Source organism: Macrobrachium nipponense, chromosome 23 (assembly GCF_015104395.2).
Source record: "Macrobrachium nipponense isolate FS-2020 chromosome 23, ASM1510439v2, whole genome shotgun sequence".
NCBI classification, from domain to species: domain Eukaryota; kingdom Metazoa; phylum Arthropoda; class Malacostraca; order Decapoda; family Palaemonidae; genus Macrobrachium; species Macrobrachium nipponense.
This window is the reverse complement of record NC_061090.1, coordinates 22,039,194-22,064,193: the sequence shown is the minus strand read 5'-3', so window position 1 is coordinate 22,064,193 and position 25,000 is coordinate 22,039,194. Positions and strand designations below refer to the sequence as shown.

The 25,000-nt window shown below is 34.4% G+C and overlaps 1 protein-coding gene and 1 long non-coding RNA gene across 11 annotated transcripts in view; one reads left to right on the top strand and one right to left on the bottom strand.

Annotated features, from left to right (window-relative positions):
* LOC135199317 (ras-related protein Rap-1b-like) overlaps positions 1-25,000 on the bottom strand; it is a 653,366-nt gene that overhangs the window by 241,530 nt on the left and 386,836 nt on the right. The gene's annotated exons all lie outside the window — the stretch shown is intronic.
* Positions 2,263-9,864, top strand: LOC135196337 (uncharacterized). Its single transcript, XR_010310384.1, has 3 exons — positions 2,263-2,431; positions 5,621-5,740; positions 9,069-9,864. It is a non-coding gene; the product is annotated as an uncharacterized LOC135196337 (long non-coding RNA).

The following is a 25,000-nucleotide window of genomic DNA, read 5'->3' as shown; positions in this document are numbered from 1 at the left end:
AATAAAAAAAACACCGAAAATAGATCTTTCGGTGGTGTATGAGCCACAGCCCATGAAACTTGAACCTAGGCGCGGTGGTGGCCTGGCCTATATCGTTGCCAGACGCACGATTATGGATCACCTTAACCATAAAATTAATACTGGGGCTAGGGGGTTGTAATTTGGTATGTTTGATGATTGGTGGGTGGATGATCAACATGCCAATTTGCAGCCCTCTAGCCTCAGTAGTTTTTAAGATCTGAGGGCGGACAGAAATGTGCGGACAGAACAGTTTTCTTTTCAGAGAAATAAAAGTCATCCCACAGATACGCCACGAAATGAACTGACCCTTGAACAGACCAACAAATCATTTTGCCACAAAGACAAATGACTAACATCCTCCTGAATAAACAGTAAAAATTACACGGGACCTTCTACAACAAACGTAAATCTAACTGACTTACGAAATATTTGCATCACCACACCCTTACCCCTTGGGCAATTTTTTTTTTTTTTTAATGGAAAACCTCGTCTTGTACTAGTTAACATGAAAAAATAGGACCATTAGTGTAAAACTTGAGCGAAATTCGAGCTTTTATTATTATTATTATTATTATTTTTTTTTTAACTTTTAAGGAAGAGGCGGATGGGACTGGCAAACATGCATCTAACTAGCACAGGCATGACTGAAACCCAAACTATCTATTGTATAATTTCTCCCCGTGGGATGAGTATATACTCATACATACACACCCTATAATTAATTATATTCAACTGATGCATCCTACTATTTTACACTACAGCCGGCAATACTTACAGACTTAATATTGTATTCACTTTACAGTATATCCTCTATAATCTTCACTGCAATAGCCTAACCTAAACTCCTTGTATGCAATAAAACTTTCACAGTGGTTAGGCCTGCTTTTCATAGTAAATCATTCAGCATCAAATAAATTTCTCTGAGAGAAAAAAAAAATAAGTGAAGAGCTGAGTACTAAATTCTTTTAGAAAACGAATAGCATTTTTATTTTTACAGTTTACATTAAAGAAATTTATTTCTTTGAGAACTGAGAAGTTGAAGTTTGAGCATGATCAAATCTGTAATAAATTTATCTGTAACAAGGCAATATCATGAATAGTACATAATTTTCATTTTTTTACTTAGTGGTAGTAGTAGTAGTAGTAGTAGCTTTTTCAATTTTACATTCACGAAATATATCTACTCAACGAACAGATAAGAAGTTCGATCATTTCCAAATCTGTAATAATTTTATTAAAGACGGCAATATCGTCAATAGTACTTAATTTAATTTTTTTTTACTTTGTAGTAGTATTAAAACTGGTGGAGGTGCTAAAATAATACAGTGTAACTAATGCACAGTTTCAGTAAACAAACATCTCCAAACTTGGAAATTTAGTCAAATTTATATAACACCGATTACAATATTCCTTCTCTTCATTTACACTACATAGACTGAAATTTTAGGAAGAGCATCCAAGGTGCCCCTTGGGTTTCTCGGAGATTTAATCTTAAAATGGATTGCTGTTCGAACCCACAAAGCAACGTCTGATTTTGAAAAAGAAAATAAATTGTGTATGATCCGAGGGAACCCAAAGTCAGCCTCAGTCTTACATATTCCTTGAGTTAAAAAAATTGTTTATCTTTTTATATAAAAAAATGAGCTGAAACGAAATTAAAGAAAGATTAAGGTTAAAAAGTAGAAAATTTAGATTAATTTCTAACAATTTTCATTCTTAATTTTTCATTCTAATTAATATACATATATATATATATATATATATATAATATATATATATATATATATATATATATAATATATAGATATATATATATAGATTAATAATATATTATATATATATATAGTATATATTATATATATAATGAGGGGTACTCCCTAAAAGAATAAAAAAAAAATAAAAAGAAAGAAAGAAAGAAAACCCGTCCAGTTTCAACTCCACACACAACGGCAAAACAAATAATGCCGTTGACAGCCCCAGGATGAATCATCCCGCTACGCGCCGCGCGCCGAGCCCGAAGCGGCGAAAAAAAAATCATCCTGTTCGCGGCCTTGTTAAACTGAAGTCTTATCGGATAACTTTCGCCATTAAGCAACCAGTCGCAAACTGCCCTTGGCACCTCGATCACCTCGGCTGTGAATCGGTAAATACACAAACCGCTAACCTACTCAAAACGAGTAGCCTTGACTGACCAGGGGAAGGCAGGAACAACGCGACTTCTTGGGGACGCCTTTAGTTCTGGTTAAGCATCACGGAGCGGAGGTCGACGGGTAATCACAGCTCCTCTTCCTGAGGTCTTGGTTCCTAATCTCTCTCTCTCTCTCGTCTGCGTCGAAAGCCAATTTTATTTTCCGTTATACACGAAGGGAAAGGCTTTCGACACTGAAGAATCATGAGCTGGAATTACTTGGTAAAATGTAATTTGTAGTCGTTTAAATCTTACGTACGTTGGTGTGACATTTCAAGAGTGATTTCGTAAACTTAAGAATCAGACTTAAATTCTATTTGATTGATATTAATGTAATTTTTATTTTTCTAAAATTTACTTACGTTAAGTGTGACTTTTTCAAGTGTGATTTCATAATCTTAAGAATCAGACTTACAATTTAATTGATTAATATTAATGTAATTTTTATTTTCTTAAAATTTACGCACATTAGTGTGACTTATTTCAAGTGTGATTTCATAATCTTAAGAATCAGACTTACATTTTAATTGATAGATACTAATGTAATTTTTTTCGCTTAAAATTTACGCACATTAGTTTGACTTATTTCAAGTGTGATTTCATAATCTTAACAACATGAGACTTAAATTCTAATTGATCGATATTATGGCGCAATGAACAACTAAGGATTATTTTCTCCCTACCTTGAAAAAAGCTTATGATTTATGCAAATTTGCATGAGGAAAGGAAAATTATTACTAATCATCGTGAAAAATGTAATATTTATTTTCATGTTCAGCTGAAGGTAACATCTGCAGTTAGTGTAATTCAAAGGGATTTATCAAATACTGCCTAGATATAAATTCAACGACCAAAATGAAGGTCAAAGTCTTTTTTTTTATTTTTTATTGGGCAATATACAAGATAAAGTAATTTCCATGTTTAAGTAAAGAGTTATGTCCATGTGTAAGTAAACAAACTAATTCATATTTAATATTAAAATAAATTCAAAATCCACACTATTTCATGTAAAACTATAAAACCGGTCGAGAATTTTTTTTTATGCTTGGGTCATGGTGAAACTAAAATTCAAAGCCAATGCGAATGAGGAAAATAAACTTAAAACTCACCGTAAAGTAAAATGAATACAATTTACATTTAAAAATCGGGGCTCAATATTATTGCATACGTAATAACAAATAATTTACATGAACTATGACATTTTTAAGAGTTTACATGTGTATACAAAACCTTTTTGAAACTGGCATATAAAAATAACTATTTTAAAATACGTATTCCCAAAGTGGGAAACTTGAGTATTAAAACATTTACGATGGTATGAACAACAGTAATACTAATAAAAATATTACAATAAAATAATTGTAATGGCAAGAGCACTTTAACTTTTAATTCATTAAAATTACTTGCTGCACTATCATGCAGTGCAGGTCAGAACCATGTAAGCTGATATTATTATTATTATTATTATTATTATTATTATTATTATTATTATTATTATTATTAAGGATTAGATTATCCAGACCTCTGAACCTCATAAAGGCTCTTCTTTGGCTGATTAGGGTGATCATGAGAATGATGCGTTTGATTTTATTATAAAAGCGTTATTCTTTCGAAAAGGTCTTGCCGAAATTAAAAACGTACATACCCATGTCGTTTCAATCCAAATTTTCACTGAGGTTTTGCATAAATAACCAGGCTTCAAGTTCAACGTTATAAACTAAAAAAAAAATCAAAATAAATTGAAACACACTAGCCACAGGAATTCAGAAATGTTTAACCTACGCCACGTGAAATGTCGAAATTTGAAGAAAAAATTAGAATGTTGTTGACTTACTATGAAAAAATTCTAATTTCGTAATTCAACAAGAGTGTTAAAAACATTTTTTTACAATCTCAAGAATGTTAAAAACATTTTTTTTACAATCTATCCAAATTTCTAAAACTTAATTGTCTCTAAAACGGCATTTTTTCATTATATTTCACTATTGGGGGCTCAAACATGCACCAGCAAATTATACAATGTATATAACTTCTCAAAACTCCTCCAAATATTTTATTAACACCTGGAGAAAACTTCATAGCATTTACTATCGAATTTTTGTAAAATCGACTTCAGAGGAAACTGCAACTCCAAATTTTTATATAAACAAACTGAAACGCTAATGTTAATAACTAACACTAATGTGCACTGGGGTCATAAACATTTGCATATTTTGCATTACATAAACCTGTTCAATATTCATTTCCTACTTAAAACACTAAAAAAATATACATCCCAGGAAAGTATTTACATTTGAGTTATTCGGTCAGCTTTCTTTACAGTATATATATATATATATATATATATATATATATATATATATATATATTAACAACAATATATATATATATATATTAACAACATAATGATATATGATATATATATATATATATATATATATATATAAACAACAATTAGAATAAGATACAAAAGTTGCATTTACTCCAGTAGCCATTCATATTACTGTGGATTTACTTTCCCATTTTAATGACTCAAGTGATCATGAGTTTTCTTTGGATAATAATAATAATAATAATAATAATAATAATAATAAAATACTCATAGTAGCAGGAGTATTATAATGGGGAACCAAATTCATTGTAGATTTGTTTCTCTAATAATAATTAGAACAACAATAATAATAATAATAATAATAAAAATAATAAATAATAATAATAATAATATAATAATTATTATTATTATTATAATAATAATAATAATAATAATAATAATAATAATAATAATAATAATATCAATACACAGCAAATAATAAATATTATAATAATGAACTTTAGTATGCTAAAATATATGCCTGTTCTCTATATATATATATATATATATATATATATATATAATATAATATATATATATATATAAATCTATATATTCTCAGAGCTAATAAACAGCCATTTCAAATTAAACTGGGAAGCGACCCGATCGTCTTTCACGTGACGTTAGAGCCATTCCTTTGAACCAACAAGAACGGAGGCGAATTACCAATACCCTTCGAATATTCCTCTTTGGTGCTCCTCTGGCTCATCTTAATTAAGAGCATTCCAATCTTTTTCACTTTTTTTCTTGAGCGAAAGGGGGTAAGAAGGGGGAGTGTGGGAGTTTATTGAGGATGAAAAGATCTCTTTGAATGTCATTCGCGTCATAACTATTCCCCAGATTTTAAGGAATCCACGATGGACGAACCAGAATAAAAAATAATCTTAAAATAAATATAATCTTCTACGGCTTTCAAAATCACTCTTATGTATTCCTAGCTTTAAAAAAAGTACCTTTGTATACACACCTCCAAACATCCAGTTACCACTTTTCCTATGTTAAAACTCTAAAAATTCCTAATACACAATTATTCTCTGTAGGCCTTTTACCAGTTCTGACAACACCTACCGATGGACGAATCTAAATCTTCAAGCATGTACGATTGGCGTTTAAAAATGACCTATTTCATCAATGATGAAAACAACCAAGGAACTGCCTTCGTAAGTAAAATATAATGTTCAAATTCCATTCATTCAACATCACAGATCTAGCTCCAAACATTCCCATTCAAAGAACGTTTGCTTGTTTGCAAAAATCTTAAAGCATAACTATTTCAGCGCATCGAAATATTTTCATCGTCGGTTCTTTAATATAATTTCAATCTTTTCCTAGCTTTTTAATCCATGCAATATAGAAATTTCACCAAATCAAACTTCAATTCGGGATATCGAATTTCATAAATGACCAACATATTTCACTGGAATCGTTTGTCCGATTAACTAGCACAGGACTGGCATCTCATTTCGACTGTAAACGTTGCCCCATCATCATTTGATGAACTGTTCATCAAATTCAGTATTATATAACGAGTGCCACATTCCCTCTGAACTGCCAAGCAATTTAAAGCATAAGTCCCATTTCTCGTGAGAGTGGACCTCCTCCATACAATATACCCCTTACAGTAGGTTAAACAGAATACAGAAAAACATGTGGAATACAAAAAAAAAAAAATCCTTTACTAATGGCAACGCGTATGTATTGAAAAGCCTAGAGAAATGAATCCAGAGAGGAGGAACCGTAGGCAGTAAATACATCCAAAAACAATATACGACCGACTAAATCGGGAACCTGAAAACGTCTAGTCTGAAGAGGATGCTGATGGGGAGCGCCATCTAGTGAATAAACAAATATGAATATATTTATTTAAATATATTATGATTTAAATATATGTATATAATTTATACAATAATTATATGTGTACGTATATATTATATAAATATAAATAAATATGTATAAATAAATAGACATATATATATAATAATATCATATATATATATATGTATATATATATATACATATATATATATATATAATATATATATATATATATAATATGCATTCATACATTTTATAAACACACACCCATACACACATACACACCCATACACACACACACATATATATATATATAATATATATATATATATATATATATATATATATATATATATATATAGTGTACGAGCGTGCATGCATCCATATATAATTTGTCATTCCACAGTTAACGATTGAACTGAATTGAAATCCGCCAACTATCTCGTCCGAAATAGGATTTGGGAACCACTAAGAGCTTTGAGGCTCTGCAATTGCGTCGTCCACCGTCGTCCTGAATACCGGGGGAACTTATATTGCAACTTCGCAAGGCCACGTTGTTCAACGTGCTTTTCTTGAATCACGTCATATAACAATCATCGATTAAACTTTCACTTCCCCCCTCCACCCCAATAGGAACCTTGTTCTGTTTCATACTCATAGCTTATCAAAGTCTCTTAGATATAAAAAAAAAGCGCCTCAGTGGCGTGAATGGTATGGTCTTGGCCTGCCACCTCGATGGCCGCGAGTTCGATTCTCGGGCAGTCCATTGAGGTGTGAGAGATGTGTATTTCTGGTGATAGAAATTCACTCTCGACGTGGTTCTGAAGTCACGTAAAGTCGTTGGTCCCGTTGCTGAATAACTACTGGTTCCATGCAACGTAAAAACACCATACAAACAAACTTAGATTTAAAACCTTTGTATGAAGTGGTTAGATAAACGGTTCGGGGTATCACAGAGAGACTGCAAACATCTCTTCCATCCGTCTAAATATTGCTAAATATTGCAATATGAAAATATTGTTTTGTCCCTTCAGATAATTACCTCTTGCATAACATCTAAAACATCGTTGTGACGCAACTTATTTAGAAAACGTACAAGGGCCCGCCAGAGAGGGAATCATAAAACCAAATAAAATAGACATAAAACCAAACAAAATAAACAAAGTAAATATACTGCGTAAACTAAACAAAATAAACAAAGTAAACTTAATCCATAAAACCAAACAGACTAAACAAAGTAAACATAATGCATAAAACCAGACAAAATAAACATAATGCAATAAATTCCTGCTTCTTAATCCAGACAGCAAAGCGTTGAGTCTTGCAGGAGTCGATAATTACTGTGGCTGTAACGCCAGTATACAGACTACAATCAATCAACGCCATTAGAATCAGTTCACGGAATTTGTTTAAACTTTCGGTAAAGTTTAATCGTCGTTTCCTATCGGAGCTTGGACCGACAGGCGTCTGTCTACACAAATAGCAGCGGTATGAATTACCAGCACAGCGTAATTTCCTTTCAACTTCTTGAAACGTTTAGGCAAGAACAAAAAGAAAAAAAAATTACTCCAAAACAAACGCCCTATCGAAGTTGTGCATCCAACCACTTACATTTTTTTTTTTAAGAATACAGGATTGTTAGGTACCTATAATAGCCACAGTAACAAAGAATTACAAGGATTAGGATAAATCAAAGACCTATTAGTCCATCCTAGGAGACATCGTGCGCTCACTCATCTGTAGAAGGTTTTACTGTTCATTCACAGCGTCCTCATGATTTTATCACGATTTTTTCTAGCTTTCTTTTAAACTCTTCCACACTGTTGCTGTTTACAACTTATGGTGGCAGTTTATTCCATGCATCACATATCTTGTATGTGAAGAAGTCCCCGCAATGAGATGTGTTGTATCTCTTCATTTCTAGTTTCCGTCCATTATTTAGTTCGTCGTCCCCTAATGTGAAAACACATTCCAGAGAGAGAGAGAGAGAGAGAGAGAGAGAGAGAGAGAGAGAGAGAGAGAGAGAGAGAGAGAGAGAGAGTCACTTTTAACCTATTAAGATCGGTTAGGAACTTTAGGTGAAGAAGTTCAAGAATAAAAAGCATTTCTGAATTAAAGTGCAGAGTCCCGCGCTAGATTTTTCGCGCGGTTAAATGGAGATTAAAACTCCAATTGGTTGGGGAACAAATTAGCCAAGGTGGCGGAAGGAGAAAGAGACAGAGGAGCAAATGAAGTGAATGCCGAAATGTGATTACTTTCAATTGCCACAGTAAATGAGACACTCGCACTCTCAGGTAGGTGTGTGTGTGTGTATATATATATATATATATATATATATATATATATATATATATATATATATATATATATATATATATACTGCATTTACATTTAACTACAAATATCCTTTAACATCCAATTCGCTCTAGCTCGGAATTAATATATTTTCATATAAATCATGGTGATTTGATAAAAATTCATTTATATATATATATATATATATATATATATATATATATATATATATATATATACACTGTATATATATATATGTATATATATATACATATATAGTGTGTGTGTGTGTGTGTGTGTAGCAAATATATATATACATACATGCATGTGTATATCAAAACACAAACTACAAACTAATAATACCTTATCCACTTACAGGTTGAAGCTCTAGAATGTTGCGGCTTTCCGATTCTCGGCAAGTCCTATAGGATGAGAAAGCTAGCTTATTGCCTTTCTCCACCCTGACTGCCGACCACAAAAAGTCCACTAACTGCCAGGTACATAAATCGTTATATAGGTTAGATAGGGACAAATCAAATTTAAAATTAGGGGCCTAACTCGACCCGGTCTGGTCAATATTGGAACTCGGACTCTTTGAACGTATACATGTGTATGTGTGTGTGTTCTCACATACAGTGAAAAACGTAACCAGAACAATACCAGGAACTAAAGAGATATCTTGCCACCTTCAACTTTAAATGTCTTGCCTCCCTCAACTTTAATTATTACAGTTTTTTCTAAAAAGGCAAAATTGCAACACGAAAAATTATATAGGATCTACTTCAAAAGTAATACAACAATTCGAAATCACTTTTCGCCAAGTTTTGCCACTGACAGTGCGTCCGAACAATTCAAGCAAATTTGTTAAGAGAAGCATATTCGTATTCAATGAAAACCGACGAATGAGAACGAGCAAATACTGGCAATGCCGGAAAAACACTGCCAAGAAATATTTTCATTTCCTTGCTCGATAACAAGGAAGATGGCTGAGTGGACGGTTGGATAGTATTTCTTTTTAAATACAGCTCAAGATTCTTGAATAAATAAATGCACTCTGGGCTGGTTCTGGAATTCATAGACTCGCAAACTGATATATTTTCCAGAACGGGAATCGACGTCGTTATCTACCCTAGGTCTTCGAGGAGGTTGGAATGAAAGCGAAAACAAAATGGAGTCTGACAAAAGACGAATAACGGAAATAAGCAGATTGTTCCACTTCTCTTCCGTTATAAAAAAACATTGTTCAATTATATATATATATATATATATATATATATATATATATATATATATATATATATATATATATATATATATAGATAGATAGATATAGATATATATTGAAATAACACATGCTTCAACAGCTATATAACCCATATACCAAAAGCCTGACAATTTATATATATATATATAAAGATATATATATATATATACTATATATGTATATATATATACATATATACATACATATGTATAACCTTATGTATATAAGTGTATATACATATATGCTAACATATATTTATATGTATATACATAATGTAAATATACTATACGTATGCATACATATATATATATATATATATATATATATATGATATATATATATATATCATATTTATAGATATATATTAATAATATATATATATATAAGTGTGTGTATATTGCACAAAGTATATTTGTGTTTATACAAACATACAAACACTGAATTGAAATATTAAACATTAAAAGGCTATCCTTACAGCCCTACCGAGAAAAACATCACTTCCTAATTTCAGTCCGGCTTTCGGACCGCTCACCCTCCCTCCCTCCCATACTCTCTCTTCCACACAGTGAGAACAATTAGCCGAGCGTCCACGCTGCGTTTCTACCATAATGAATTTCGTGTAAATAGACGTGAAAATCTACTAAGGTTGAAAATGCCATAAAGACGGTGTGCGCCGACGACCGTTTCTGCAGTAGGATTTATTTCAATCTATTCTAGTACGTGGGTATTACCACCAACCCCCCTCACAAAGGGAGCACATTCTACTGGAATTGGAATCTGGAAATTTGGGCCAAAAGCCATTCGCTGGGACCTCTGAGGTCATTTAGTGCTGAAACGGAAACAGAGAGTAAAAGCAAAAGCCAGGCACTGGGACCTATGAGGTCATTCAGCGCTGAAATGGAAAGAGCAAAGGTGGTTTAAAAGGTGTAACAGGAGGAAAAACTCAAAGCAATTACACTATGAAACAATTGTTAGGGGATGGTGGAAAGCAAGATGGAAGAAAAACAATATGAACGGAGGTACAGTAAAAGGAACGAAAGGGTTTGCAAATAAGGCCGAAGGAACGCTGCAAGAAGACCTAAAGTTATACCTACATGCTACGTACGAGGTGCACTGATGGCACTACCTGGCTACGGGATAAGAGCCATTATATTGGAGTATTTAATTTTTAAAGAAACGATTAAGACTAGATTAAGGCTTCTGAAAACGGGATCGAATCCCGTCCCAAAAGATGAAAGAACCTGAATGTTGAGATCGATATTGATGCCAGGGAAAACTAGCGCCTTCAGGAGCAAACAATCACTACATCACTTCTCTCGATAAAAGTTCCGCCTGAAAAAACATCGGAAATTGTCTACATTAATATTTCAACAAACCTCTAAAACTTTCGCTTTTATAAACTGAAATGAACATAAAATAGTTCGAAATTGTCTACATTAATATTTCAACAAACCTCTTAACTTTCGCTTTTATAAACTGAAGTGAACATAAAACAGTTCGGAATTGTATACATTAATATTTCGCTTTTATAAACTGAAGCGAACATAAAACAGTTATCAAACTATTCGCGTGTACTAATACTTCTAAAACTGGAAAAATCATGCTTCTGGCCGCTCTTTTTTTTAGTCAACCTTTTCATAAATCTATGAAATAATTTTCTAATTTCTTTCTGCTTGTATCAGTATTTTTCTTCATTCTTCACCTTTTCCCATTTTACGGTCCGTAATATATAGAATTCCGCAAAATTTCTAAACTGTCACACACACACACACACACACACACAGAGAGAGAGAAGAGAGAGGAAGAGAGGAGAGAGAGAGAGAGAGAGAGAGAGATCAATTAGTCACATGAAGCACGGTCTTCCGATGATATTCAATTGAGCCCACAAGGTCTTAATTGCAAAGGTCTTGTGTGAAATAAGAAAAAGCATATCGAAGAGGGGGTACAATATAAATAGTAACATAAATGGCAGATCAACATCCAACAACAAAGTAATAATTAAAACAAATTAAGTAATAAGCTTAAAAACCGGTCACCTTCAGCGACCATACCCATTCCCGTGACTGTCTTTTGGAACGTCCTAAACATTAGCGCTTGCAAACTTGCAATAAACCGTACCAAAACGGTTCAAAGGTCAATGAGTGACCGAGATGGAATGAGATTTTAATAATCCATTTCTACATTTTCAAACTGATTTATTTTATTTTATTTTTTTTAGAACCACGAAACTAATTTTTCCCTGTGCCTAAATTAACAATTCATGACATTTAATATTCTGAGATTTTATATTTCTAAGGCGCTCGTAAATTACATTCATTATTTATACTATTTTTTTTTATTACAAAGGAGCTATTATTCTTCTTTTCATCAACCTCAGATTAAAAATTTTCTTTTGTATCTAATAACATTTACGATAATTCGCTGCTAGGCTTTTCCTTTTAAAAATTCAATATGGTATTTATTAGAAATTCTCCTTTCATACAGCAAAGTTTTGCCCTTTCATGAATCAGTGGCCCCCCAAACAGAAATCACAAGAGCCCACTCGGTCTCATTATTATTTCTTTTAATAAATAAGAAAACAACCTTTCTGCGATAATACGAGGTTCTTTTCAGGCACCAAAAGTATCCCAGATTAAAAGCTCCTAGCATGTCGATAACCACAAGAAAATTTCCATCAATATTAAATGAAAATATCAGTCAGGTTTTCTCCTCAAGTAAAAAAAAAATAAATAATAAAAAAACAAAAACACACACACACACACAGGTTTACCAAGACCTATTCATATGCAGACAATTTTCAGGATGGCAGAATGAAATCAAATGAAAATTGAAGGGAAATTGAGAGGAAAAACTTTTTAAATGATTCAACAGGAGGAAAACCTCAAAGCAGTTGCACTATGAAACAATTGTGAGGATGTGGAAAGGAAGATGAAAGACTATGAATTGAGGTACAGTAAAAGGAATGAAAGCGGTCGCAGTTAGGGGCCGAAGGGAAGCTGCAAAGAACCTTAAGTAACGCCTACATTGCACGGCATGAGGTTCACTGGCGGCACTACCTTCCGACGGGGATACTTTCGTAGAGGCCATTGGTTAAAGACGCTAGCCAAGGGTTGGACGAAGGAAAGACAAGAGGAATTGTTAAACAATTACTTACTTTTATTGTCAAAGTGCATCAAAACTAAACCAAAATACTAATTGCACAATCACAAACAAGTTGAATACAAATCAACGACACTTCGGTGGTCCTAACTCAGTCCTCTATACGATAATACAGCATTGCCAAAAATTCGTTCGCCACTTAAGAGCTTTGATTGTTGTCAACTGTATGTGATTTATATATTATATATATATGCGATCATTTGCCGACGTATGTTCACTACTGTTTTACAGTAGTGCGGACGCAACCCTTACACGCGCACACAAAACGTAAGATATATTGCTTAAGAAAATGGATGTTATAAATTTCAGATTTTAGTTCATTTCCCCCTATAGGGGAAGCATCCAATAATGTTATTTCAATATCTAAAAGACGTTGGCATAATGGATAACGCTACTAAAAGCATACCCTTCCACGAACCCCCAATCCCCAAACGCCCCACCCTCACACACACACACACACACACACACACAAACTGCAACAAGTATCATTTGTCGAAGTTTAAAATTCTATAACTGTTACCCAGCCAAGCAAGCACAGACACGTGATTAGTAAAGCAATAAAGCTTTTCGCTAGGAATATCAAAATTCAGAATTGAAATTTTTGTCCTCAAAAATGCTGGAACCATGAAAATACCTCAAGAGGAGCACGATAAAAGAGAGAGAGAGAGAGAGAGAGAGAGAGAGAGAGAGAGAGAGAGAGAGAGAGAGTACTTTTTTGTTTAATAAATTCACGCTGAAAAATGAGCCCTGAATAATTCAAAAGCACGCTTCCTTTCAGTCAGGGCACTTCAGAAGATCGACAGAGCATACGAGGAAGAACAAAGGATATGTTTGATGTCCTTTGTTCGACTCTAACATGCAGCAAACGAACGACAAAACGAAATCTAACGAATGACAAAAGAACTGCTATATTTTAATGTTCAATTTTACATATTATACAAATTTACCACTTAACAAAAGACGCAGAATAAAACGAAAGATGTATTTCAAGTGTTAAACTGAAAAGAAAGGACATCTTTATTTTCCTTAGGACTTAACATTAATATGCTTTATTATTCTATGGAATATATTCATTATTACTTCAGATTAAATACAAACCAATACTTTTTACTATTAACATATTTGTTGTCGCCGTCTCTATTAATTGTACAGTTTCTGGCTTATTACTGTATACGTAATTACAATTACTATTATCTTTGTCTCGATTGAACTGTAGTTATCAGGTTTCCGAAACCGTTTAATAATTATTACTGCATCAATTTTTGCTTAGCAATTATCATGCAAATCAATAACTGATATAAATATTCCGGTATCTCCATCCTCTGAATCATCATTACCCTGGCCACATTTTAGTTTCATAGTTAGCCAAATCCATTAAATCATCTTAAATCCACCTGAAAAAGTTAGCGAAATCCACTGAATCATCTTAAATCCACCTGAAAAAGTTAGCGAAATCCACTGAATCATCTTAAATCCACCTGAAAAAGTTAGCGAAATCCATTGAATCACCTTAAATCCACCTGAAAGACCCATCATAAAAAAATATATTTTTAATTATTTCCTTTTAACTCAATTCACGTATTATCTGCACTAATGCCAAAACTTGAAATCTGTTGCTAAACTTCACAAAAACAAAATGAATAAATAAATAGATATATAAATAAAATAAAAATAAAAAATTTTTAATTTCTGTCTTAGGGTTAATAACTAACATTACCATTTAACAGTTTATTAAAACAATACTCACTTAATCATCCTTATCATCACGTAAACATACTTTTAGCTGTATCCTTACAATCCACCCCAAAATATAATTTTTTTTTTCACGGATTCACAATTACCAATACCAATCATCACAAGCAATAAAGGTATACTGACAATTCACCTGCCTCAAGGGAGCTTTCTCCCCTTCAAATCATCCCCAATTTGAGCACCACCTTTTCCTTTATGATTCGCCATTAACATCGTCATTGCTTTATAATTCTTACCATCTTAATTCATCGTTAATATCGCCGTTCCTTTAAAATTCTAACCTAAATTTAGACCTCAGAACAATTTATCATTACTATAACTTATAATTTATCATTAATATCTTTATTCCTTATAATTTACCATTACTATAACTTTTATAATTTATCATTAACATCTTTATTCCTTATAATTTATATTTTCACTCAATCTATAACTTTTATAATTTATTCATTAATATCTCTAATTACTTGCAATTCATCATTAATATCGTCCATTCTTTAATTAATTCTTAGACCTAAAAGTCTAGAAACTTTTCAAGATAATTTATCATTAACATCTTTATTCCTTATAATTTATCATCACTATAACTTTTATAATTTATCATTAATATCTTTATTCCTTGACAATTCATCATTAATATCGTCATTCCTTTATAATTCTAACCTAAATCTAGAACTCAAGAATAATTTATCATTACTATAACTTTTACCATTTAACATCAATACCTTTATTCCTCGATAATTCTAACCCTGGTACTTCGTCATTAATATCGTTATTCCATTATAATAATATAATTCTAACTACAATCTTCTCAACACCATCACCACCCAACTTTAAATTTACCCTCCACCGTCAAATCAATCTCTCCAAAACCTAAGCTCCTTCAAGATGACCTTTGTGGAAAAGCGATCGGACGCCAAGCGCCCGACCTTTGACCTTTGACCTTCCGAAAACCTCGAAAATTCATTTCAGCTCATTTCGGCCCCTTAAGGATCTCCCGGGATGACCTGGATAAAAATTCAGGTGCCTGGCGAAGGATAAGTTCAAGTGTGGTAAGTGATTTTGAATTTCTGGACGTTTCATATAGCCCAGATTGAAATATTTTTCGCCACAATTTAAGGTTTGTCAGTATACTAAACATTTGACGTTTATATATGATTACTTTGGATTTTTATGTTTCTAGAGATTCTAGATACATAGAATTTTTCAGTGTTTTAAACCTAGGATATCCTGATTGTCAAGATTACCTGGATAAGAGCATAATTGCAATTTTTTTACGAGTTTCTAGATTATTTTCGATTGGGATATCTTCTTCTTTCACATTTTAGATTTTTGACGTTTTAAGATACTTGCAAGCCGCTTGCTCCAGACCGGTAGGCTATACAGCAAGTTTTCAAGTTTTCTTCCTCCCTCTAAAGAAAGGTTGTTAACCCTACCTTCCATCCTCCACTTCTTTTTATAGTGCCGACATAAGAAGGGAACTCATTCTTCAAGTCAGAACTACAAGATAAAAAACATATCCACAATAGATTAAGGGTCAGTATACTACTCTGGTCAAACCCTAACTCTGCCTGGTCAAGAATTGTTTGACAATCCATTATGATTGTAACGTCAGTTCAATGAGAAAATTTCTTGATAGGAGTTCTACTGTGCACGAAATGTCTGGGATCAAAATAGGATTTTATTCTCTCTCTCTCTCTCTCTCTCTCTCTCTCTCTCTCTCTCTCTCTCTCTCTCTCTCTCTCTCTCTCTCTTTTCGAACACCTCGTATTTCAACAACTTTATTAACAAAAGAAAAAAAAAATATTTAGTGCTTATGAATCTCTCTCTCTCTCTCTCTCTCTCTCTCTCTCTCTCTCTCTCTCTCTCTCTCTCTCTCTCTCTCTCTCTCTCTCGATCGAGAATTTTGTAACATCTCGCATTTCAACAACTTCATCAACAAATAAACAGAATTTAGTGTGATTAACTCAAAACAATTTTAATCTGACGTTACTTTCTTACCAATTATTACGAGGTTAAAAGAGGTTTTCTATCTTCCAAAGCAAAACTGTTTTACTGTATTCAAATACATCAATAAATATGTGAGCATTAGAGGTAGTTTTAGTCTAACATTAAGTTCACCATATATCCTAAACACCTTTTCACACCGGCTCTGATGGTTGAATTTTTTTTTTTACGAATGCTGCCAAGTAAAACCACCCATCACTACGCGGTGTTGTTCTTCATAACAGTGGTTAAGCTTCGTGCATTATAAAAGAAAACATGAAAGATTAAGGCCCCGCCAGTTCTTCTCTATATACAGCTGAAATTAAATAGAGTAAGATAATGGTCTTAGCCATTTTAATTTCAAACAACATAAACCTAACATTACAAATAAATGACTGACAATAAAATTAATTCACCTACAGTAAATTGCAGAGTTGAGTTGATTATAAAATTTAGGCCAGAGGCCAACCACAGGGACCTAGGAGGTCATTCAGCGTTGAGATGGAAATTGACAGTATAAGCTTTCAAAGGTGTAACAGGAAGAAAACCTCAAAGCAGTTACACTATGAATCAAGTGTTAGGAGAGGGTGGAAAGTAAGATGAAGAAAGAGAATACGAAAGGAGGTACAGTAAAAAGAAACGAAGGTGGTTGAAGCTAGCGACCGAAGGCACGCTGCAAAGAACCTTAAGTAATGCCTACAGTGCACCGCATGAGGTCCACTGACAATAAATTGCGTCTTACTTAATCTGTCGACACTGAATAATTTTCGCAAGAACGACAGAATTCAGAAACAGATTTCTAATAAGTCTAAATTATTGAAATCAGAGTAACTAAGGTACGGCCCAGTTTGAGAAAATTCCTAGCTCTAAAAATATATAAAATTTGGTCTCATTTACGACTATTGAAAAAATAAAATCAAGTCCCAAAAGTATGTACCCAGAATTGACCACAAAATAATTAGTGGGTTCTTTATTGACATTACAGAATTTCAGCTATACTGAGATTACTATATTACTCGATAAAACAATCTTCATATATTCACTAACGGTCTATATATGCCTACGGTAGAGACGAGGTAACAATGGAAAATATAAAACGTATAACAGAACATTCCTCTTTTAATTATTTTCAGTAATTAGTTGCCGGCCAGTTCGGCAGAGGCCCTAACGACCAATATCTTCAGGCCCAGAAGGTGATTACCACCCAAGTGCCATTAAGTTTCGGGGGGTCCCACCGAACTGTCGCTTTTCATTTTCCTAGGGTGGGCGGCTTAAAGGCCTCCAATATATATATATATATAGTATGTCCATAAAGTCCCAGTACCATTCTGGGGAATACATAATGGTAATGGTACTGGGACTTTATGGACACCCTGTACGGTAATTAAACACGTAGCAGTAAGCAGGACTTGGTATGACTAACGCATTAGGTTTAAAATCACGTTCCTTAAGATCGTCGGTCACTTGTCTCAAAAGGTCTTTTTTTTTTTTTTTTCATTTATAGAAGATTTTTGGCATTATGCCAAGCACTGGGGCAACTAAGGCCATTCAGCGCTGAAACGTTAATTGGCAGTAAGAGGTTTGAAAGGTGTAACAGGAGGGAAACCTCAAAGCAGTTGCACAATGAAACACTTGTTAGGAAAGGGTGGACAGTCAGATGAAGAAAGAGAATATGAAAGGAGGTACAGGAAAAGGAATTAAAGTGGTTGCAGCTAGGAGCCGAAGGGATGCTGCAAAGAATCTTAGGTAATGCTTACATTGCACCGAACCAGGGCGCTAACCTCCTCCCCCCCCAGGGAGTCTCAAAACTTCAAGCGCCGATGCGCTGCATTACTACCCTTAAACAATTCCCCTCTTATTGTAATCCTTTATTTGTATTTGTATCTAAATCTCTTTATTTATTCCTCTTTTTTTTTCTCTTTCTATATTTCCGATTATCTCCTGAATCTTCCTTCCGATAAACACCATATTCTTCGGTAGCTTGAATTTTAAAGTCGATGGCCCCTGCACGCTTTTCCCGTATGAATAAGGGTTTATGTTCTTAATATTAACATAAGCGTTGACATTAACATTTATTAGCAAATGATATCATTATTATTATTAGAAAGAACACAATCACATATGTCAGTAAAATGGGAAATTCACATTGGTATGCGTGTTTACTTTTATGAATTTTAAATAACAAAACCAGTATCATTATAATTATTATTATTTTCAAAAATACATTCCACGCTTCCAACAAAAAAATTTTGATAACAAAACAAAACAAAATTCAAAACTATTAAAAGCAAAATATGCCTCAATACCACAAAGTGCCAACCCACGTCATTAAAGAAAAAATAAAATAAAATAATAAATAAAAACCTCTAATTTATAATTTAAAAAAACGGCTCAGAAGTTGGGATAATTGTTCAAACCGCGACGCCCCCATGACCATTTCTCATACATAATGGAAAGCTCTCCTTGCAAAAAGCCCCTGGTTAATATCATTATAAAGTATACCTAATGAGAACGCAAAATGGGCGGGAGTTGAAAATGAATATTATTCATGAAGAAACAAAGCGGCTTGGTATTCATTTTCTCTTTCTGAGCTTCTGGTTTTAGAATTACTACTATTGTAAAAAATCTAAATCCACAATTATATGATAAAATATATTTTTTGTCAAAATATACTTCTTGTTAAAATATTTCTCGTTGAAATATATTTCTATGATGTTTTTTTTTTACATAGAAATATATTCTAACAAGAAATATATTTTAACTTATAATTGTGGATTTTTTAACAATTGGTTCTTCACATTTCTTACCATTTCTATTATTGTTAAGACGAAAAGTAGCACACCATACTCTTGGTAATTATCGCGACTATTAATTGTTAGTAAAATTTTTCCATTAAAGATGGAACAAGGATAAAAGTTCCCCGAAGAATAAAAGGCCGAGAAGTGACAAACTGGAAGACATTAACGAGATAATAGTACAAAAACTAACAATATACATACATACATATATATATATATATATATATATATATATATAGATATATATATATATATATATATATACACATATGATAACAAATGACCATTATGACCACATCCTAGAAAGGCACGAGAACTAACACAGAGAGAGAGAGAGAGAGAGAGAGAGAGAGAGAGAGAGAGAGAGAGAGAGAGAGAGAGAGAGAGAGAGAGACGACGACTGCTTGCCACGCAAGATACTCATTCTCAAGTCGGGTGTTTTTACAATAAACTATTTTCATGCTAACTTTTCATAGTTCCCATTTTCAAAATGCTTGATATTTCTGAAGCAAAACCAAAGCAATTTACCAAAGAATCAAATTAGAGCGAGCTAACCTACGTTTAGGAATTGCTAATATAACACCAAGACTATAATATATCAAAACAAGAAATGTCAGTGTCCACCATCCACCGATGGAGGTCCATTACTGTAAACAAGACACCATCCATCGCTAGAGGTCCTTCACTGTATACAAAACTCATCTCAAACAAAGCAACTAGACCACGTGCTATTCTTCCCCAACTAAGTCCCCCAGGGTGAGTTGGGGAAACCCCATCTGCAATGCGCCGGCTCTTTGACAAAGCAGGCTCGATTATGCCTGACAGGGCAGCATCGTCTTCATCCGCTGAAAAATAAGGGTCCATTTATATTTATTCACCTACTGCTTGTTTCTCCTCCAGGGGGACAGGCCAGCAAGACGTCTACATCGTTGTTTGAGTTGAATAAAGAATTTAGACCAAAGGCCAAGCACTGGGACCTATGAGGTCATTCTGCGCTGAAATGGAAATTGACAGTAAAAGGTTTGAAAGGTGTAACAGGAGGAAAACCTCGCCGTTGCACTATGAATCAAGTGTTAGGAGAGGGTGGAAAGTAAGATGGAGAAGGAGAATATTAAAGGAGACAGTAAAAGGAATGAAAGTGGTTGCAGCTAGAGGCCACAGGCACGCTGCAAATATTGCCTACAGTGCACCACATGAGGTCCACTGACGGTACTAACCACCCTACGGGGAAACGTCTACATTGTGCCAAACGTTAAGCATTATTAAGCTCTGATTATTTTCCTAACTTACCGTCACAGATTCAAAAGTCTGAATTTATAACCATTTTCCCTTCGTCATTTCTAATATATCATAATAAAAATACTTTAAACACAACAATCCTACTTCAACTGTACGTTTCTTCCTTAAATTCAATGCATCATTTTCTAGCCAATTTCAGCTCAAGTAAAAACTGAGCAACTTATAAATTAATCATTCAACTGCTAAGACAAAATATCTGAAATTTGCACAAATTTGAAGGGGACTAAGGCAAAGATCCTCTCTGTCTGTCTGTCTGTCTGTCTGTCTGTCTGTCTGTCTGTCTGCTATCTGTCTGTTGTCTGCGCTGTCTGCGTCTGTCTCATTAAAAAAAAAAAAAAAAAAAAAAAAAGTGAGTGGGAGGGTCTCCCCTTGATATTTTTTTCTCTCTTTTTTTAATACTGAAAGCACTATTGAATTTACTTCTAAAAAGCAGGGGCCAGTAAGACGAGGAACCGAGCTTTGGTAAATTACCTTCACCTAAACCAAGCCAAGAGAGAGAGAGAGAGAGAGAGAGAGAGAGAGAGAGAGAGAGAGAGAGAGACCTCAAAGTGGCAGTCCTCTTTCTTATTAGTTTAATTTAATCAAGGAGCATTATAAGATTAAACAAACAGCTGGAGAGAGAAACTTCCGAAGGCAGAGGAATGGGATATAAACCTGATGGGACCTGAATCCTTCGTCCTCACGTCGGCTGTTCTCTACTGACCTCACTCGCGACAGAGACCAGGTACGATCCAGACCGGGGAGAAAGCTATCAGAACGAAGGTCTATATACCTTAGTTAAAACTTAAGTATATCTCAAGTTTTAACAGCTCTGCTAGGGTTGGCCCGAAGGATTAGATACTTTTTACGTGGCTAGGCACCAATTGGTTACTTAGGAACGGGGTGACCTACAGCTTATTGTGGGATCCGAACCACATCGAGAAATGAATTTCTATCACCAGAAACAAAATTATTCCTCTGGTTATGCGTTGGCAGAGCGAGAACCGAACCCGGACCCTGAGGTCGGTTAGTCGAGCCTGTAACCGACTCGTCCAACGAGGAACTATATACCTTAGTGTCAGGATGCCTCTGCCGACCTAAACAGTGAAATTATAAGCCTGATTTTCAGGCGAATGTACGGGGTCCTGAACAGTCTGAAAAAGAGGGAATATTTTGAATATTTTATAATTTCCTCATCGAAGCGCTCCTGTTGAAATTTTATGAAATATATTCTGACTGTAAGTTATAGGTAATTTTTCTTATCTCTTTCTCTCTGACTAAACCGCAAGAACACACAACAGTCGACTAACAACAAGATCTGTAATTAACTGCTTAGGTTAACGTAGGCACATTATTTTAAGGGAATGTACCCTTATCATTCCTCCTGGTCAAACATTTTGCGAGCGGAGCAAGCCGCCACTGGCGCTCCGAGAGAGAGAGAGAGAGAGAGAGAGAGAGAATTATTTTAAACTGGATATCAAATCAGGGCATTTGTGTGTGTGTGTGTGTGTGTGTGTGTGTGTGTGTGTGTGTGTGTGTGAGAGAGAGAGAGAGAGAGAGAGAGAGAGAGAGAGAGAGAGAGAGAGAGAGAGAAATTATTTTAAACTGGATATCAAATCAGGGCATTTTTGTGTGTGTGTGTGTGTGTGTGTGTGTGAGAGTGTGAGAGGAGAGAGAGATGAGAGTCTGATGAGAGAGAGAGAGAGAGAGAGAGAGAGCATCAATTAAAATCCCGGTGAGTCTTGACAACCACGATTTTTTATTAAAACACATCTTCCTAATAATCTTTAGCATTTTGCTTCCCTCATTAATTATCAGAAGACCCAAAGGTATTCGTAAGTAGTACTTCCACACTACAATACTGTTTTATTATTCTCTTTTAAATCTCAAACGCCCCTACCAAAAAATTACATGGATGTCCTTGCCTTTGACGAGAAAAAAAAATTAGGATTATGTCAGGTAAATTTACCAAAGACTTCACTTTCTTCTTACCATTGTGTAGTTTTATTAAGACGATACAGCATTTTCATTTTCCACGAACACAAAACCAGGTAATTCTCAATTTTTGTAGGTATAAATTTTCACCAGCACTTTACTTCTTACAACTTCACTTCATGTTTGTTCTTCTGCGGCTACAGAATTCAGAAACGATACGTACCAAATCTCGCACCGGAGATTTGAGGCTTGACTAAAAAAAATTACATACTCTCGTCCAAACAAACAAATTACTTCAATCCAAATTTCAGAAGCGGTCTTGAAAGAACAAACACGAAAATATAATTGAATGTTGAAGGTTTAACAGTATACCTGCCGTGTGATCAAAACCAAACAGACTGGATGACGAGAGTGTAATAGTAGGCCTAAAAAAAGGAAAACTTGATACTAGCACTGGATAACAAGATAGAACAATGGACCTAAGGAATGGGGGAAGAAAAATTTGCAATAGTATAATACTTGACCCCAAAAATGAAAAATACTGGAAAACAAAGGTATACTAGCAGACGGAAAGAAAAAAACTACGTAATGTTATATATATGATACCAAAACCATGACTGTAGGCAGAGAGAGAGAGAGAGAGAGAGAGAGAGAGAGAGAGAAAGTGAAAGTGTAAGGGTAGGTGGCAAATCTTACAAGGCAGTCTCTAAATAAAATCGGACCCATGGGCTTGTAACACGACCACAGCTGACATTTCAGACATTAAGTTTTAATTTGCGACCTTTCCCCTTGACCTTAAGATATCCTGTAGCATAAACAAACAAACACTGCAGGTCAAGAGTTGATCTAAATGGTTTCGAAGCGTTAATATTCTGGGTTAGTATGGATACGAGGATAAAATCTATTACATAAAAAGAAAAAAAAAAAAACACCAACAACACTCCCCTTCTGTCAAAAAACATCTTTGTCTTTTTTTTCAATTTTCATTTAAGTTCCAAGGTGCACAAATTTGGAGAATGAATATATTCCATTTACAACAAATCTGTAAGAAAATGTGTATTTTGGGAATATGTGGCCCCTCATTGCCCATGTTTACAAATAGGGGTTACCCTATCACCCACCATTTGATTAATGAGAGAGAGAGAGAGAGAGAGAGAGAGAGAGAGAGAGATAGATAGAGAGAGAGTAGAGAGAGACGAGAGAGAAGAGAGCGAGAAATCTAACATAAGGAGAGACCCCAGGTTAGCAGAAACTGTTCGTGAAGTCGAGAAGGGCAAAAAAAAAAAAAAAAAAAAAAAATTGCTTTTGACAAATCACAGCCTGAAGTTTCCTCGGTGCTTCCTAATGACCAATTACGAGCTTCGTTGGCTTCATGATTGCCCTGCATGATGCAGCTTCCGCTTCGAAAGCGTTTGCACTGTGGGTTTGTTGACCCTTTTCAAGACTTATGCTATTATTTCTTTTTTTTTTGCTCTATCACAGTACTCCAATTCGACTGGGTGGTATTTATAGTGTGGGGTTCCGGGTTGCATCCAGCCCCCTTAGGAGTCCATCACTTTTCTTACTATGTGTGCCGTTTCTAGGATCACACTCTTCTGCATGAGTCCTGGATCTACTTCAGCCTCTAGTTTTTCTAGATTCCTTTTCAGGGATCTTGGGATCGTGCCTAGTGCTCCTATGATTATGAGTACAATTTCCACTGGCAAATCCCATATCCTTCTTATTTCTATTTTCAGATCTTGTTACTTATCCATTTTTTCCCTCTCTTTCTCTTCAACTCCGGTGTCCCATGGTATTGTGACATCAATGAGTGATACTTCTTGACTTTGTCAATCAACGTCACGTCTGGTCTATTTGCACGTATCACCCTATCTGTTCTGATACCATAGTCCCAGAGGATCTTTGCCTGATCGTTTTCTATCACTCCCTCAGGTTGGTGCTCGTACCACTTATTACTGCAAGGTAGCTGATGTTTCTTGCACAGGCTCCAGTGGAGGGCTTTTGCCACTGAATCATGCCACTTTTTGTACTGGTTCTGTGCAAGTGCTGTGTGGTTTATGGCTTCATTTTTCTCATTGCACTTCTTACATATGGGAGAGATGTTATTTCCGTCTATCGTTCTTTGAACATATCTGGTT